The sequence below is a fragment of the Neophocaena asiaeorientalis genome, unplaced genomic scaffold (assembly GCF_003031525.2).
Source record: "Neophocaena asiaeorientalis asiaeorientalis breed wild unplaced genomic scaffold, Neophocaena_asiaeorientalis_V1.1 scaffold164, whole genome shotgun sequence".
Classification (NCBI taxonomy): Eukaryota; Metazoa; Chordata; class Mammalia; order Artiodactyla; family Phocoenidae; genus Neophocaena; species Neophocaena asiaeorientalis.
The window spans coordinates 288,940-306,705 of NW_020173727.1; positions in this window are offsets into that span (position 1 = coordinate 288,940).

The window sequence follows — 17,766 nt, forward strand, 5'->3', positions numbered from 1 at the left end:
AGGAATACAAATTGGAAAAGAAGAAGTAAAACTGTCACTGTTGGCACATGACATGATACTATACATAGAGAATCCTAAAGATGCCACCAGAAAACTGCTAGAGCTAATCAATGAATTTGGAAAAGTTGCAGGATACAAAATTAACACACAGAAGACTCTTGCATTCCTATACACTAACAATGAAAGATCAGAAAGAGAAATTAAGGAAACAATCCCACTCACCATAGCAACAAAAAGAATAAAATACCTAGGAATAAGCCTACCTAAGGAGGTAAAAGACCTGTACTCAGAAAACTATGACAGTGATGAAAGCAATCAAAGATGACACAAACAGATGGAGAGATATACCATGTTCTTGGATTGGAAGAATCAATATTGTGAAAATGACTATACTACCAAAAGTAATCTACAGGTTCAATGAAATCCCTATCAAATTACCAATGGCATTTTTTACAGAACTAGAACAAAAAATCTTAAAATGTGTATGGAGAAACAAAAGACCCCAAATAGCCAAAGCAGTCTTGAGGGAAAAAAACAGAGCTGGAGGAATCAGACTACCTCACTTCAGACTATACTACAAAGCTACAGTAATCAAGACAATATAGTACTGGCACAAAAACAGAAATATAAATCAATGGAACAGGAGAGAAAGCCCAGAGATAAACCCACGCACCTATGGTCAACTAATCTATGACAAAGGAGGCAAGGATATACAATGGAAAAAAGACAGCCTCTTCAATAAGTGGTGCTGGGAAAACTGGACAGCTACATGTAAAAGAATGAAATGAGAACACTCCCTAACACCATACACAAAAATAAACTGAAAATGGATTAAAGACCTAAATGTAGGACTGGACACTATAAAACTCTTAGAGGAAAACATAGGAAGAACACTCTTGGACATAAATCACAGCAAGATCTTTCTTGACCCACCTTCTAGAGTAATGGAAATAAAAACAAAAATAAACAAATGGGACCTAATGAAACTTCAAAGCTTTTGTACAACAAAGTAAACCATAGACAAGGTGAGAAGACAACCCTCAGAATGGGAGAAAATATTTGCAAACGAATCAACGGACAAAGGATTGATCTCCAAAATATACAAACAGCTCATGCAGCTCAATATTAAAAAAACAAACAACCCAATCAAAAAATGGGCAGAAGACCTAAATAGACATTTCTCCAATGAAGACATAGAGATGGCCTAGAGTCACATGAAAAGCCACTCAACATCACTAATTATTAGAGAAATGCAAATTAAAACTACAATGAGGTATCACCTTGCATTGGTTAGAATGGACATCATCAGAAAAATCTACAAACAACAAATGCTGGAGAAGGTGTGGAGAAAAGGGAACCATACTGCACTGTTGGTGGATATGTAAATTGATACAGACACTATGGAGGTTCCTTAAAAAACTAAAAATAGAATTACCATATGATCCAGCAATCCCATTACTGACCAGAGGAAACCATAATGCAAAAAGACACATGCACCCGTGTTCATTGCAGCACTATTTACAATAGCCAGGTCATGGAAGCAACCTAAATGCCGATCAACAGGCAAATGGATAAAGAAGTTGTGGTACATATATACAATGGAGTATTACTCAGCCATAAAAAGGAACGAAATTGGATCATTTGTAGAGATGTGGATGGACCTAGAGACTGTCATACAGAGTGCAGTAAGTCAGAAGGAGAAAAACAAATATTGTATATTAACACATATATGTGGACTCTAGAAAAATGGTACAGGTGAACTGGTTTTCAAGGCAGAAATAGAGACACAGATGTAGAGAACAAACATATGGACACCAAGGGGGGAAAGCGGGGTTGCGTGTTGGTGGTGGGATGAATTGGGAGATTGGGATTGACATGTATACACTAATATGTATAAAATAGATAACTAATAAGAACATGCTCTATTAAAAATTTTTTTTTAAAAAAAAGGAATGAAGGCCTCTCATAGATCACTGCTGTCTTTAATCTCTTCTTGAAAGAAAAGTCTTGGGAAAGGATACATGAAAGTTCAGGATGCCCAGCATTGGGAGAGAAATGGTTTCCCACATCTGAGATGACTCACATCTTAACCTTTTTGCTCTAATTTCTCTCTTTGTACATATCCTGTGATTTACTCTCTGGATGATGGCTCTGCAGCCAATTCCCAGCCAAGGCACGCAGATGCTATCCATTTCAGAAGAGACACACACTCTGCTTGTAAGTGGTCACTTTCCCCCTAGCTTCCCATATTTCTCTTCCCCTGAGAATACATTGTTGACCATGAAGTAGGTTAGGAAGCAGAACTGTTTCACACAGTAAAAGAGGTTGATTTTGTGGCGTTTTGCTACATTGGTTACAAGCGATTGATCCTGGGTATCAGAGACTCCTGTAACTTCCTCTTGGGACTGTGGTGGTGCATATGTGTTGCTGGTTTTGCAGTGTGGCCTACATAGGGTTGATCCTGCCCAATAATTAGGGGCTTACTGCTTTGATTTTGTCTCATCAATCCACTTCATTTTGCTTCAGACACATTTTTCTCCTGAAGATTATCTCCACAAACCTCAGTGCTGAGAAAAATGAATTCCAATAAAACCCAATAAATCTGACAGGAAAATGTGGAGCTAGGGATCCACACAGACCATGAGGACTGTCACATTAAAGGCTCCTGGGGATTTTTTTATGACTTTTTTTTCCTTCCTCTAATGCTTGGTCTCTTGCTTCCATAAATTGTATGGGCTGGCTTTTCATTAACTCAGAAAGCTGAAATAATTCTTTGTAAAGAATTCTTTAGTCACACATAATTCAGAAGTTCACCAAGATCAAAGCCAGTCAACTTTGTGGCAGGCACAACACCGTATATTTCATGTAAATGGTGTGGCTTCATGCCTTCTCAGCTGGAGTTGTTCCAATTTCACATCCTTTCAGCAGATAATGGGACCCTCTGATACTGTCCCCAGCACAAGGGGCTGCTCTGTGTCCAATCCCATCTCCCTCAGGAGCCAGTGCAGATGCTGTCTGCACGGGCCAGTGAAGTCATTCTGACAACCCCCCCTTCAACATTATCTGAAAAAACAGAGCTGGAGGAATCAGACTACCTCACTTCAGACTATACTACAAAGCTACAGTAATCAAGACAATATAGTACTGGCACAAAAACAGAAATATAAATCAATGGAACAGGAGAGAAAGCACAGAGATAAACCCACGCACCTATGGTCAACTAATCTATGACAAAGGAGGCAAGGATATACAATGGAAAAAAGACAGCCTCTTCAATAAGTGGTGCTGGGAAAACTGGACAGCTACATGTAAAAGAATGAAATGAGAACACTCCCTAACACCATACACAAAAATAAACTGAAAATGGATTAAAGACCTAAATGTAGGACTGGACACTATAAAACTCTTAGAGGAAAACATAGGAAGAACACTCTTGGACATAAATCACAGCAAGATCTTTCTTGACCCACCTTCTAGAGTAATGGAAATAAAAACAAAAATAAACAAATGGGACCTAATGAAACTTCAAAGCTTTTGTACAACAAAGTAAACCATAGACAAGGTGAGAAGACAACCCTCAGAATGGGAGAAAATATTTGCAAACGAATCAACGGACAAAGGATTGATCTCCAAAATATACAAACAGCTCATGCAGCTCAATATTAAAAAAACAAACAACCCAATCAAAAAATGGGCAGAAGACCTAAATAGACATTTCTCCAATGAAGACATAGAGATGGCCTAGAGTCACATGAAAAGCCACTCAACATCACTAATTATTAGAGAAATGCAAATTAAAACTACAATGAGGTATCACCTTGCATTGGTTAGAATGGACATCATCAGAAAAATCTACAAACAACAAATGCTGGAGAAGGTGTGGAGAAAAGGGAACCATACTGCACTGTTGGTGGATATGTAAATTGATACAGACACTATGGAGGTTCCTTAAAAAACTAAAAATAGAATTACCATATGATCCAGCAATCCCATTACTGACCAGAGGAAACCATAATGCAAAAAGACACATGCACCCGTGTTCATTGCAGCACTATTTACAATAGCCAGGTCATGGAAGCAACCTAAATGCCGATCAACAGGCAAATGGATAAAGAAGTTGTGGTACATATATACAATGGAGTATTACTCAGCCATAAAAAGGAACGAAATTGGATCATTTGTAGAGATGTGGATGGACCTAGAGACTGTCATACAGAGTGCAGTAAGTCAGAAGGAGAAAAACAAATATTGTATATTAACACATATATGTGGACTCTAGAAAAATGGTACAGGTGAACTGGTTTTCAAGGCAGAAATAGAGACACAGATGTAGAGAACAAACATATGGACACCAAGGGGGGAAAGCGGGGTTGCGTGTTGGTGGTGGGATGAATTGGGAGATTGGGATTGACATGTATACACTAATATGTATAAAATAGATAACTAATAAGAACATGCTCTATTAAAAATTTTTTTTTAAAAAAAAGGAATGAAGGCCTCTCATAGATCACTGCTGTCTTTAATCTCTTCTTGAAAGAAAAGTCTTGGGAAAGGATACATGAAAGTTCAGGATGCCCAGCATTGGGAGAGAAATGGTTTCCCACATCTGAGATGACTCACATCTTAACCTTTTTGCTCTAATTTCTCTCTTTGTACATATCCTGTGATTTACTCTCTGGATGATGGCTCTGCAGCCAATTCCCAGCCAAGGCACGCAGATGCTATCCATTTCAGAAGAGACACACACTCTGCTTGTAAGTGGTCACTTTCCCCCTAGCTTCCCATATTTCTCTTCCCCTGAGAATACATTGTTGACCATGAAGTAGGTTAGGAAGCAGAACTGTTTCACACAGTAAAAGAGGTTGATTTTGTGGCGTTTTGCTACATTGGTTACAAGCGATTGATCCTGGGTATCAGAGACTCCTGTAACTTCCTCTTGGGACTGTGGTGGTGCATATGTGTTGCTGGTTTTGCAGTGTGGCCTACATAGGGTTGATCCTGCCCAATAATTAGGGGCTTACTGCTTTGATTTTGTCTCATCAATCCACTTCATTTTGCTTCAGACACATTTTTCTCCTGAAGATTATCTCCACAAACCTCAGTGCTGAGAAAAATGAATTCCAATAAAACCCAATAAATCTGACAGGAAAATGTGGAGCTAGGGATCCACACAGACCATGAGGACTGTCACATTAAAGGCTCCTGGGGATTTTTTTATGACTTTTTTTTCCTTCCTCTAATGCTTGGTCTCTTGCTTCCATAAATTGTATGGGCTGGCTTTTCATTAACTCAGAAAGCTGAAATAATTCTTTGTAAAGAATTCTTTAGTCACACATAATTCAGAAGTTCACCAAGATCAAAGCCAGTCAACTTTGTGGCAGGCACAACACCGTATATTTCATGTAAATGGTGTGGCTTCATGCCTTCTCAGCTGGAGTTGTTCCAATTTCACATCCTTTCAGCAGATAATGGGACCCTCTGATACTGTCCCCAGCACAAGGGGCTGCTCTGTGTCCAATCCCATCTCCCTCAGGAGCCAGTGCAGATGCTGTCTGCACGGGCCAGTGAAGTCATTCTGACAACCCCCCCTTCAACATTATCTGAAATTTCATGAGGCATGGGAGTCCCTAGGGGGTCTGGGGCAGAGGGGTGGGGGGGTGGGCAGTGGAGTAGAGAAATGCTTCGTTGTTCGAGTCTCCTCTGTTGCTCTTATTCTCCCTTTAGGGGGGTGGGATGTATTAAAGGGGCCCAAAGGTGAGATTAAAGTAAACCAAGAGCAGCAAGACCAGACAGTCTTCCTTCTTGGGGGTATTGCTCTCTTGTTCTTAGACTGTCTTATTGTCCTTACGTTTTTCATTTAAAGTATACAGGCACAGGAGGAAATGATGTGTGAGAGACATGGGAGAAAGAGCTTGATGGTTGGGCTGTAACAATAACAGCAATGGAATAAGAGAGAACCTTTCCAGGGGCTGACCACTTCTATGCATCCCCACGTTGTGGGCAGAAGCTCAGAGCCATTCAGAGACTCACCACACACTCGGATGAAACAAGGATAGAGTAAATTCTTCATGATTCAGAAGAGGGAGAAGGATGTCTCAGCAGGTGAACTCCAGGCACCTATTTACCATGTGCCTGTTGGCTGCTATATTGTTGAAATGACAGCCATCCAAGTCCATTTCCAGATGAGTGCATGGAATCACGAGCATTCAGTCCCGTGCGTGGCTAGTAGTGGCTGTGATATCTGAGAGAGACTCCAGGGACTCAGAGGAGGCCCAGAGATGAGGGACAAAGATAGGAGATGAGAGAGAGGTAAGGGGTGTACCTGAGAAGGACATCCTGTGCCCTCAAGGAGAGGAAGACTCAAGGAAGAGAGGTGGAAAGTCAGCCAGTTGCAGGAGGTAAAATGACGCCTTCACCTGGCACATCACCGTGTGCTGAGTGGAACTGGCCATGCTGTTTCCATTTGGCAGTCTGGGTAATTTCTCAGGGACTTCATTAGTCTAGGTAACATGGCCTTTCCATTATACCACAAAATTCAAACCCTCAAAAAAGTCAGCCTCTGGTTCATCCCTTCCCTTGGCTAGCACAACTTGGGGCCAATTGCATTACACCCTTTTGCCTTAGTTTTTCACATCTCCATTACAGGATCAGAGTAACTAAGCCTTGGCTTATTTTGTCAGGATGTTAATGAATATAATAATACAGGTGGTCATTCAAACTTGTAGAAAATGCTCTGTTTGGCAACATAATGGAAATATCGACAGTGAAGTCAGAAGAACAAAAGCTGGCTTTCTATTACTCCCAACAATAGCTCATACATCACAGAAGTTGCAAGTCAGCCTCCCCTCCTTCCTCCATAAGGAGCAAAGTATATTCTCAAAAATGGAAGCATCTGGTTAAATATTAAATAGGAGAGTCATTCTTCTGAGGTCTCGCATTGCCAGCACTTAGGTAGCAGTTAAGTAAGATGGCCACTGGCTTTGACGGCTGTGCATTTATGATGCTGTATAAATAATAACTGACAGCAGTTCCACGACAATCTTTCCAACAGTCTTGCCTCCCTTTGCACTTTCCTTAGCGGCTTATGCTCACGCATAGTCACATACACACACACACACACACACACACACACACACTTTGCCCGGCTATCATAATAGCTATTGTCTTCTCCCCTCCCCCTTTCTTTCAACAGATGTGTCCATTTTTAGTTAATGCAAAGGAAATGGCAGCTTTCAAAGGTAGCCTTTTGTATGGGAAAGAGCTGCATTAACTGTAAAAAGCTTTTAGTTGCACAATTTTTATGTTCAGGCTCCCCTCCCCAGACATTGCTCCCCCAGCTCTGCATTTCTCTTCAGGCTTACTGGCTATTAGAAGGGATTGCTTAGGGGGCTGTGAAGGAGCAGCTCACAGCAGCAGCAATAGCAACAGCTGAGAAACTTTAGCTCTCAGTTCCTGGGCCAGCGAGTAGTGGCATTTAAAGCCTCTGACAAAGTAATATTTGTGTGTTCAAAAACATTTTACGGAAAAGATTTTTGTGCCAACCCGTGCTCAAGTTGCTAATGGTATTTGTCTAGGCCGTTGGCCAAATAAAAACAGATTCACACATATGAAATAGAAGGACCCTTGGAACAATAACTGACATTTTCAGATTGTCTCAAAATGTGATTAGCATGTGAGCTCAGGAGACTGTGAGATCCGCAGGGCCACTGTGGGGAGAAGCTTCAGCCATAAACTGACCTCAAGTGAATCCATACAGGAGAGAAACCTTGCATGTTTATGGTGTGGGAAAATCTCAGGCAGGCAAGGGAGAATGCCAGCTCTGCCTGCCAACTCAGGTATAGGAGAGAGGGCCCAAGGGTGTAATTCATGTGGGAAAGATTCTATAAGGTGGTCACATGGAACCCATCTAGTATCTAAGGCTTCATACTTAAGCCAGCGAATGCATCCTACAGGCCTTACTCAACAGAGTATGTTACCAGAAAGACAAACCTCCCTCCCTTCCACCTTGCCCTGGTGCCCAAGTGTTAAGAATACACAAAATAATTTGAAGAATCTAAACTACTCTCTGGAAATTTACAAACTCAGAAAAACCAACCATCAACCCAAGCTGTAGAACTGTCAATTCCATCATGGCTCAAAACTTGTTACTCACTAGAAAGAAACTCTCTACAAGGATCACACCCCGGTTGGTATCCATACCTTGGACTTAAAGAAACGTCTTGTGACAGGCAGTTTTTCCACTCTACTCTCCTCTCCATTTCTGAGAAAAACTTTCTAACCTCCTATGTCTTTCTAAAGGCTGCTCCTGGCAAAGGTGAGCAGAGCGTCTGTTCCCTTAATGAATGCATTTGACTATTATGTTAGGAAAATTTGCAATGTGTCCATACTCCTCTAGGTGGAACTGAGAATCACTGAAAAGATAGGATCATTCATAAACAGTTGAGCACCAACTGTGTACATTGCTAAGTTCTGGGGGATATGAAAGTTTTCAAGACAGATAATGTCTGCACCTTCCTCTGTTTAGCAGCCCACGTCAACAATGAAGATAAACTCCATCAGGACAACCTACCAACACCTGAATATGAGTTTTTGTTCTTGAGTATTTCCTGTGAGTTCTACCAACAGATGAAATCTTCCCCCAACTGGTCAAAGTTTCTTCTGTCCTCATGTCTAACCAGCCCACGGATCATAGTGGTTCCCAAACTTGGCTTTCATTGGAATCACCTGGGGAGGTTTAAAATACACTGACCCTTACCTTCCTGAGGTTTTGATGTAATTGGTCTGAGGTGCATCCCAAGTGATTCTATTGAGCAGCCAAAATTGAGCTCCACTGCTAGACTCACATCATCTCCCCATGGCTGTTTCCAAATAACAGGCCATAACCGATCCAGCTGCTGGGAGTGTCTTCTTCATTCTCACCTGCCCCATGCCCTCTCTTACGCCCAGTATATGGGTTTTCATATGTTTGCCAAATGAACTTGACCGAAACAAGGTCTTCAGATACCAAGGCTAATTCGGTTTCTCTAGAAGCCTGCAGTTTTCTGAAAAACATTGTGGGTTGTTGTAGTAGGTTTCTGTTGCTGCCACAATGAATTACCACCAATTTAGCCAGCTTAAAATTTATTTAATTCCAATCCAAATTTATTTCTATCAACCCTTTTATTATCTTGCATTTCTGTAGGTAGTAGTTCTGTGGAAGTCTGATACAGGTCTCACCAAGCTAAAATCAAGGTGTGGCAGGGCTGTGCTCCTTACTGGAAGCTCTAGGGGGAGAATCTGCTTCCAGGTTCATTGAGATTGTTGGCAGATACCACTTCCATTGGGTTGCAGGACTGAGGTCCTGGTTTCCTTTCTGGCTATTGGCCACGGTCATTTTCAGCTTCTAGAGGCCACCTGCATTCCTTGGCTCGTGCATGGCTCCCTTCTTCTGTCTTCAAAGCCAGTAATAGTGGTTTGAGTCCTTCTCATGCTTCAAATCTCTCTGAATTGTCCTTCCAGTTCCTCTGTCCTCTGCCTTCCTCTTCCTCCACATCTCTCTCTGACGCACTCTTCCACCTTCCTCTTCTGCTTTTCAGGGCCCCTGTAATTACATCAGGCTCACCTGGATAATCCAGGACACTCTCCCTATTTTAAAGTCAGCTGATTAGTAAAGTTAATTTCTTCTGCAAAATCCTTTTGCAGGGGAACTTCCCCAGTGGTCCAGTGGTTAATAATCCACCTTCCAATGTAGGGGACATGGGTTCGATCCCTGGTCGGGGAACTAAGATCCCACATGCCACGGAGAAACTAAGCCTTTGCGCTCTGGTGTGCCACAACTAGAGAGAAGCTCGCGTGCCACGAGGAAAAGCTCCCACGTGCCGTGACTAAGACCCGATGCAGCCAAATAAATAAATAAATATTTTAAAAAAATCCTTTCACAGGAGTGCCTAGGTTAGTGTTGGATTAAATATCCAGGGGTGAGAATCTTGGAAGATGTCTTAGAATTCTGCCTAGCACAGTAGTGATTATTGGAGAGAACAGGAAACTCCTCTGTGGACAGGAAGTTGCTAGAGCTCAGGGCCAGGACCATGAACCTGTAGATGAATGTCTTAAATGGTTATTATTTTAGCAGTGACCATAGGTGTCTACAGATGACAGACTCTGAGGCTGTTAGGGCAGACTGGGGAGAAGAGACTCATGTTTATCCCAGGCTTTATAGTTTACAAAGACTTTTCTAGAACTGGCTTAGATGTTTGAATAGTGGGCTGTGTGGAGAGGGCAGGCAGGGTGTCTCAGAGGTGCCCTGGGGACCGCTGAGAGGTGGGGAAGATTTGACTACCAGAGGTTAAACAGGCAGGGCTTTGCCCTCCTGCTCTGCCCCCAAACTGGAGCAGCTCTGCTTTGATGTGCTTTGGGTATTGGATTAGAATATAGATGATTTCTTTCTTTTCTCTTTAAATTAATTTTTATTGGAGTATAGTTGCTTTACAATGTTGTGTTAGTTTCTGCTGTACAGCAAAGTGAATCAGCTATACGTATACATGTATCTCCTCTTTTTTGGATTTCCTTCCCATTTAGGTCACCACAGTGCACTGGGTAGAGTTCCCTGTGCTGTACAGTAGGTTCTCATTAGTTATCTATTTTATGCATAGTATATATGTCATTCCTACTCTCCCAATTCATCCCACCCCCCCTCCTCCCCCTTGATAGCCACACACTTGTTCTCTACATCCTTGTCTCTATTTCTGCTTTGCAAATAAGTTCATTTCAAATATAAATGATTTCTGAAGAAATACTTCTTCATGAAATGGTCTTCAGGGTGCCTTGTGAGGCAGATAGGACAGCTTTTAATTTCCTTGTCTCGCTGGTGAGGAAACAGGTTCCTTGAGGTTCCCTGACATTCCCAGAGTCTATTTAGCCCATGATGCTTCACTCTGTGCAGAGCAAGGTGGCAGTTGCTGCCCTGGCGTGGCCTGCAGAGCTCCCTTATCAGCTTTGTGATGAAAATCAACTTTTTTTTTTTTTTTTTTGCTTTGGTGCAATCTCATTTTAACCCTCAAATACTAGGGTCCAGCTTGATTTTTTTTTTTTTTAAGACATCAGACATGGCACTCAACATCTTGGACTTTTCCCACAAATCATGCTATGCAACCATGGAGGATATTCAAAATGATGTGCTAAGCGCTAAACTCAATTGCAAAAGAATTTCTCACGTAGATAGATAACTGACTCTGTGACTGTGTGTGTGTGTGTGTGTGTGTGTGTGTGTTGGGGAAGGCAGGGGATCATTGAAATAAGTCCAAGTCCCATATAGGAATCTACTTTGAAGACGATGAGACTTATTTGGATGCATATACTTTTCTCGTGTATTTTTTAGAAAAAAAAAAAGTCACCTAATTTTACCATATTTAGGTTTTGATAGATTTAATAAAGGTTTTTGAAATCACTGGAAAAGGGACAAAGAGGAAATGGAAAATACTCTGAGTCCATGGCATGTTATCAACCAAAATATTAAAGTTGTACGTTGCTAAGCTTTCAGACTTTTCTCTTGCTTTTGGAAAGGGATGGGTTTTCCTCCTGGCTACAGAATTTTTACAGTATTATTGAGGCTGTAAGTAAGAACGCTGCTGTCTATACGAAAAGCTTTACCAAGGCAATTGATTTGCGGGGGTATTTCCTACAGAGGAAACCACGCTCCTCCGTCTTTTCTTCCTTTGAAGTGGGCTTCGCGTGGTCTCAAAGTGGGGGATTTGAGAAGGGTAGCTGGGGGAGGGAGGGAAGTCAGGCCAGGGGAGTGTATCTGAGAAGAGCAGCCTCGGCTGCCGTCCCCAATCCCAGTCCCTGCTGCACGCACAGACACAAGCACATTCGCAGTCGGTTTAGCTGCAGTATTCACGGCACATTTGCCGGGGTTCAATTGATCGCTCCGGGCAAGAGATAGCGTCAGCGAGGATGCAGGGCGGCCTGGTGCTCGGGGACTTCCGCTCTCACTCATCATCAAGCCCCATTTGGAAATGGTTTGAATTAATGACACATTCAGACAGACAGTAGGTAAATGGAAATGTTAGACAAGGCTTTTCACCTACTTTGCTTAACATTTCCCGTTACCTTGAGTGCTGGGAACTCCACAGTCTCGCTCATCCTGCGGGAGCTGCGGGAGCTGCGGGAGCTCTCGCCCCGCATGGCCAGAAGCATGACGTGCCTCTGCCCCTGTAGGGAGGCTTACAGGGAAGGAGGATGGCTGTCGGCCGATCGGAGAGCGTGCTGGGGGACATGGGTTCCTGTCCTCCAGTATCAGGGCTCCCGCTGACAGGGATGCCATTCATCACGTAGGTTTTTTTTAATGATCATGACCATTTTCTGGCAGTTGGCAGTGAAGTGTCTTGAGCAAGGTCACCTTTGACAAATTCACACAAAGTGGGCTTTGAGGCTGGTGGCAGGGCTGCCAAGTGACACCGTGGGGACAGAGCAAGGACTTTGGAGTCAGGGTCCAGCTCAAATCCTTGCTTTGCTATTTCCTGCCTGTGTGATGTCGAGCGCGCCACTTACACACCCTGAGCTTTAGTTTCATCATCCGTAATCAAGAATGTTATGCTAGACTCAAATGAGGTGAGCTGGGAAGATGGTGATCTTGCTCAGAACTGGAACTTTGCCCTGCTGTTCCACTCTCCGCTTCCTACCAGATAGCCTGGAACTATGGATCACGTGACCCTACAGGAACACGGAAGCACTAAAGCCTATTGACCCAACAGAACGTGCTCATTTGCAGGGCTTGAGTTTACAGTCTGCAAAGCCATCTGTTAGCAGGGCCCAGGAATTTGTTCCCAGGGAAGCAACCAGCTTCCTTCCCTGATGGAAAGTTCAAGTTATCCCATGGTACCCTCCTTATCACAGGTGAGAAGCAGGGGGAACCTGGTCTAGGCAGGCCAGGAGCTGGGTCAGGCAGTGAAAGACAAGTGGATGGAAGGTTCTTTTATTTTGGAACAAGGGTGATGGCCCTGTGATGGATGGGGTGTAGAGTGTCAAGGGGAGGTGAAGGCCTGAAGGGGAGTAGGTGAATCTCACTCTGTCTATTCCTAGGACTTGCTCTAGGAAACTGCTCCAGGTTTCTGTTTGGCCCCTCTCTTGACTTTCTTTTTTTAAAATAAATAATTAATTAATTATTGGCTGCACTGGGTCTTTGTTGCTGTGTGCAGGCTTTCTCTAGTTGCAACAAGGGGGGCTACTCTTCGTTGCGGTGCGCTGGGCTTCTCATTGCGGTGGCTTATTTTGTTGTGGAGCACGGGCTCTAGGCACGTGGGCTCAGTAGTTGTGGCTCACGGGTTCTAGAGCACAGCCTCAGTAGTTGCGGCGCACGGGCTTAGTTGCTCTGCGGCATGTGGGATCTTCCTGGACCAGGGCTGGAACCCATGTCCCCTGCATTGGCAGGCAGATTCTTAACCACTGAGCCACCAGGGAAGTCCCTTGACTTTTTTATGTACATGGGGGAGCAGAGTAGAGCATGATCTGGAGTCAGACTGTCTGGATCCCAATGCAGGCCTCATGTACTTACTGGCTTTGTGACCTTAGGCAAGTTTCTTAACCACTCTGTGCTTCAGTTTCTACATTTGTTAAAATAGGGATAGTCATAAAATACCTACCTGACAAGGTGGTTGTGGCAATTACATGAAAAGGACTTATAAGTATTTAATACATGTTGACATCTTTGCTGTTTACAACTATGATATCATGTCACCTTCTTAGATTTCTAATTGATGTGATTTTAAAATACATTCAATGGATTTCACATGCAAATTGATGCAAATCAGTATCAACAGAATATTGATTTGGTTCCAGCACCCACTGTTGGGGTAGTGAACAAGCCATTCTGCTAGGCCTGGGTTCCCCAAGGCCTGTCAATTGAACCTTTGGCTGACTCTCCTGAGGCTAAGCTATAAAACTCCTTTTACGGACTGAAAGATTTTTATTCTGAAAATATTATTTTCACTTTCCTTTCCAAAAGGGGTTTACTCTTCTCTAAGGGAACAATCTGAATTCTCCTTCAGATTACATGTATTTAGTGTAAATGTTCTATGGGGAAAAGTGTATGGTTAGATGAAAGACCTCAGTCTGGGTTCTGTGTGCATTAGCGGAGGTTTTCAAATGCAAATATTTGATAAAAATATGTGGTTTTGTTTATTTATGTGTATCCATATATTAGAAATGTTAACTTGAACTGAACCGTATAACGTGCTTAATCTGAGGCAGATGGAATGGTCAGTGAATTATTTTTGTAAACCACTTCTGTTGGCATTCAGAGCTTCCTTTCGTACTGATTCCATTCTGGCCAACCACTCGAGGTTTCACCAGCATAAGCTGGTGCCAGACTCCACTTCAATGACATATGCGTTTGTTCCCCCGAAATACAACACAATTGCAATTTTCTTCAGCCCATAGAACCACTTTTGTAACTAATTAGACCAGACAGGGCGCTGCACAGAAATCCCGGACACAGCATTGCATCCTGATGGATATTCGTACAGGCCAGCCCCTTCACAAAGTGAACAATTGCCCAAATAATTATTTCCTGCTGTGGACGCCTTTTTTTTTTTTTTTTAATGCTTTGTTTGTTAAATCCTATTTTCCTTCCTACTTTCCTGTTGACTGCAGCTAAATTGAATTTGGTCCAAACCCATCTCACACTGGGTCAGCAAAACGCTTCACTTTGTGGGGGAAAGGAGTTAACCCTTTGAATGCTGCCTTTCCTGTCAGCTCAGGACCCAACATCTGGTTCTCTCTTATTCCAATAGCAGAGCAAGAGGGGAGGAAGGGCTGCACTGATTTGGGGGGAAATGAAGAATGAGATAGAAATGGAATATGTTGTATTAGGATCATGACCATTCGGGGTAAAGAAAGTTCATGTCACTTTTCATATTGCCCCTCAGAATATAGAATTATGAAAAGGCAGGGAAGAGAGTGTGTACAACTTAGTAAGTCTAAGGAAGGAGGGCACTTTTGAACAAAGGCCTTCTCTAGAAACATGGCATACATGTGAAGCGAAGGGCAGGTTGCCAAAAGACATTTAGAAAAATTGGGATACTCACTTCTGCATAATAAGATTAATAGAAGGGTCTGAATTAGAAAAAGGGAAGGGTGACTTTAATTCATTCTCACATCTTAGAGCAATCTGTGGTGGGAATACCCATCTTATTAGTGGTTTCTCACTGTTTGAAGACTTAGGGGTGCTGTGCTGTGAGATCAGATAGCTGGGTGTGTTGAGAGGCGTGAGATCCCAAGGAAAGAGAACCAGCTGTGAGAAATACTCTGGCCAATGTCAGCAAGTGTGATTTTGTCAGGTATGTTGTAGCTTCTGTCCTCCATTGTGTGAAAACTGTTCCCATCCAGTGAGACTTTGTGGAACTTGCTGTAAGCAGAGATGGTGTCAGAGGCTGCATTTGGCTGTCAGTCCTGGAAATGTAGCTTACTGTTTCTGCAGGTGGAGTGTCTGGGTCAAAGCATTTTCCTGTTTGATGCAAGAGTCTCAAATTTCTCTCCTTAGATATTGTATAAAATTGTACTTCCACCTGCAATATATGAGACTACCTGCTTCCTCCAGCCCACACTACAAAGAGCATGTAATCAAACTTTTACATTTTGCCGATTCATGTTTAAGCAATTATATTTTGGCTGTTTTAAAAAAAAATTATTGGAGTATAGTTGATTTACAATGTTGTGTTAGTTTGAGGTGTACAGCAAAGTGAATCAGTTATGCATATACATATATCCCCTCTTTTTTTAGAGCCTTTTCCCATATAGGCCATTACAGAGTATTGAGTAGAGTTCCCTGTGCTGTACAGTAGGTTCTTATCAGTTATCTGTTTCACATATAGTAGTGTGTATTTGTCAATCCCAGTCTCCCAGTTTATCCCTCCCCTCCCCCCTTATCCCCTGGTAACCATAAGTTCGTTTTCCACATCTGTGACTCTACTTCTGTTTTGTAAATAAGTTCATTTGTACCCTTTTTTTAGATTCCACATATAAGTTGGCTGTGTTTTAATGTGAGTGAGGGAACATCTGGTCGTATGTTCAGGAGCCATATATAATGTTTATCTTGAACTGTATGATCATATCATTTGGTAACTTTTCATTGGCTTGTTGATCTTTTTCCTATGTACTTACAAAAGCTCTTTTAAAATGTCTCATACATTTATGAGGATATTAACCTTTGCTTTATTTGTAAGTTACAAATATTTTCCCAGTTTGTTTCACACTTTTGACTTTTCTTTCAGTACTTTTTGCTATGCAGAGGTTTCTAATTTTTTTATGTGGTAGAGTTTATCAATTATTTTTTATGGCTTCTAGACATTAAGTCATAGTTAGAAAAGTTTTCTTTTTCTATTCTGAAGTTAAATAGAAGACCCCCCTATGTTTTGAAAAAATGTGAAATGGTAAAGGAAGATAAGAGAAATAGAGAAAATAAAAAGAATTTTTAAAAACTATTTTTGTTCAACTCTGTGCAAATAATTTTTACACTTGGATGAAATAGCCAATTTTTCAGGCAAATATAATTCTCCAAAACTGACCCCAGGAAAGGAAGAAAATCTAGACCAATCAGTTTCCACAGAAGAAATAGGGAAAGTTGTCAAAGAGTAATCCCCCACAAAAGCACAAGGCCCAGGGCAACTGTACCACAGCTTTAAATAAAAATTGATTCCATAGTATAGAAAAAAGGACAACTGATTTTGTTCAACAAAATGCATTACATTGATACCAAAACACTAAAAGGATTGCAAAAAATTTAAACAATAATCTTTCTCATGAATATTCTAAAATCCTAAATTAAATATTATAAAACATGATTCAGCAGCACATTAAAACAATAATGTATCATAGCTAAGTAGGTATTATTCTAGGAATGCAAGGTTGGTTCAACATTAATAAATCTGCAGATCAATTCATCATATTAATCTAAGTAAAACTGTTATTTTTATGGATGCTAAAAAAAGTCATTTGACATAATCTCATGTCCATTCTTGATAAAACACTCCATAGGTTATAGCAATCAGATATTTCATTGCCATTATCTCAAGTCCAAAAGCCAGTACTATGTTTAATGCTAAAAGATTCCCACCAAAATCAGAAATATTATATAGATAGCACTACTATTTATCATTGTATTGGAGGCACAAAATGATAGAGTCAGATAAGAAGGAATATTACAGCTATATATAGTAGAAAGGAGGAAATGCAACTATAGCTGTTTGCAGAAGATATTGTAAATCTGTAGAACTCAAGAGCATCACCTGAAAGACTGCTGAAAATGAGAAAATTCAGTAATATATCAGGGCACAAAGTTAACATAGAGAAATAAATAGCTTTCATGTAAAACAATTAGTTAGAAAGTATAACAGAAAAATATTCCATGTTTAACAGTAACAAAGGAGATAAAATACTTAGAAATAAACTTCATAAGGATAACAAAAACTCTATGAAGAAAACTTTAAAATCACTTCTAAAAAGCATGTACCATACATGTGCACGCACACATACACACACACACGCACTTGAACAAATGGGAGACTTAACAGTTTTTGGATAGGGAGATAATACCATAAAGATGTCAGTTTTCACTAATTACAAATTTAACATGATCACAACAAAAAATAACCCACAGGACTTTTTAAAAGTTTAGGTAATTCTAAATCAAGAAAGAAGAGCAGAAAAATTCTGGAAAAAAGCAGAGCAAGGGAAGAGATTGTCCTATGAGATATTAAATTATATTATTATAACTACTCAGTAATAGCAACA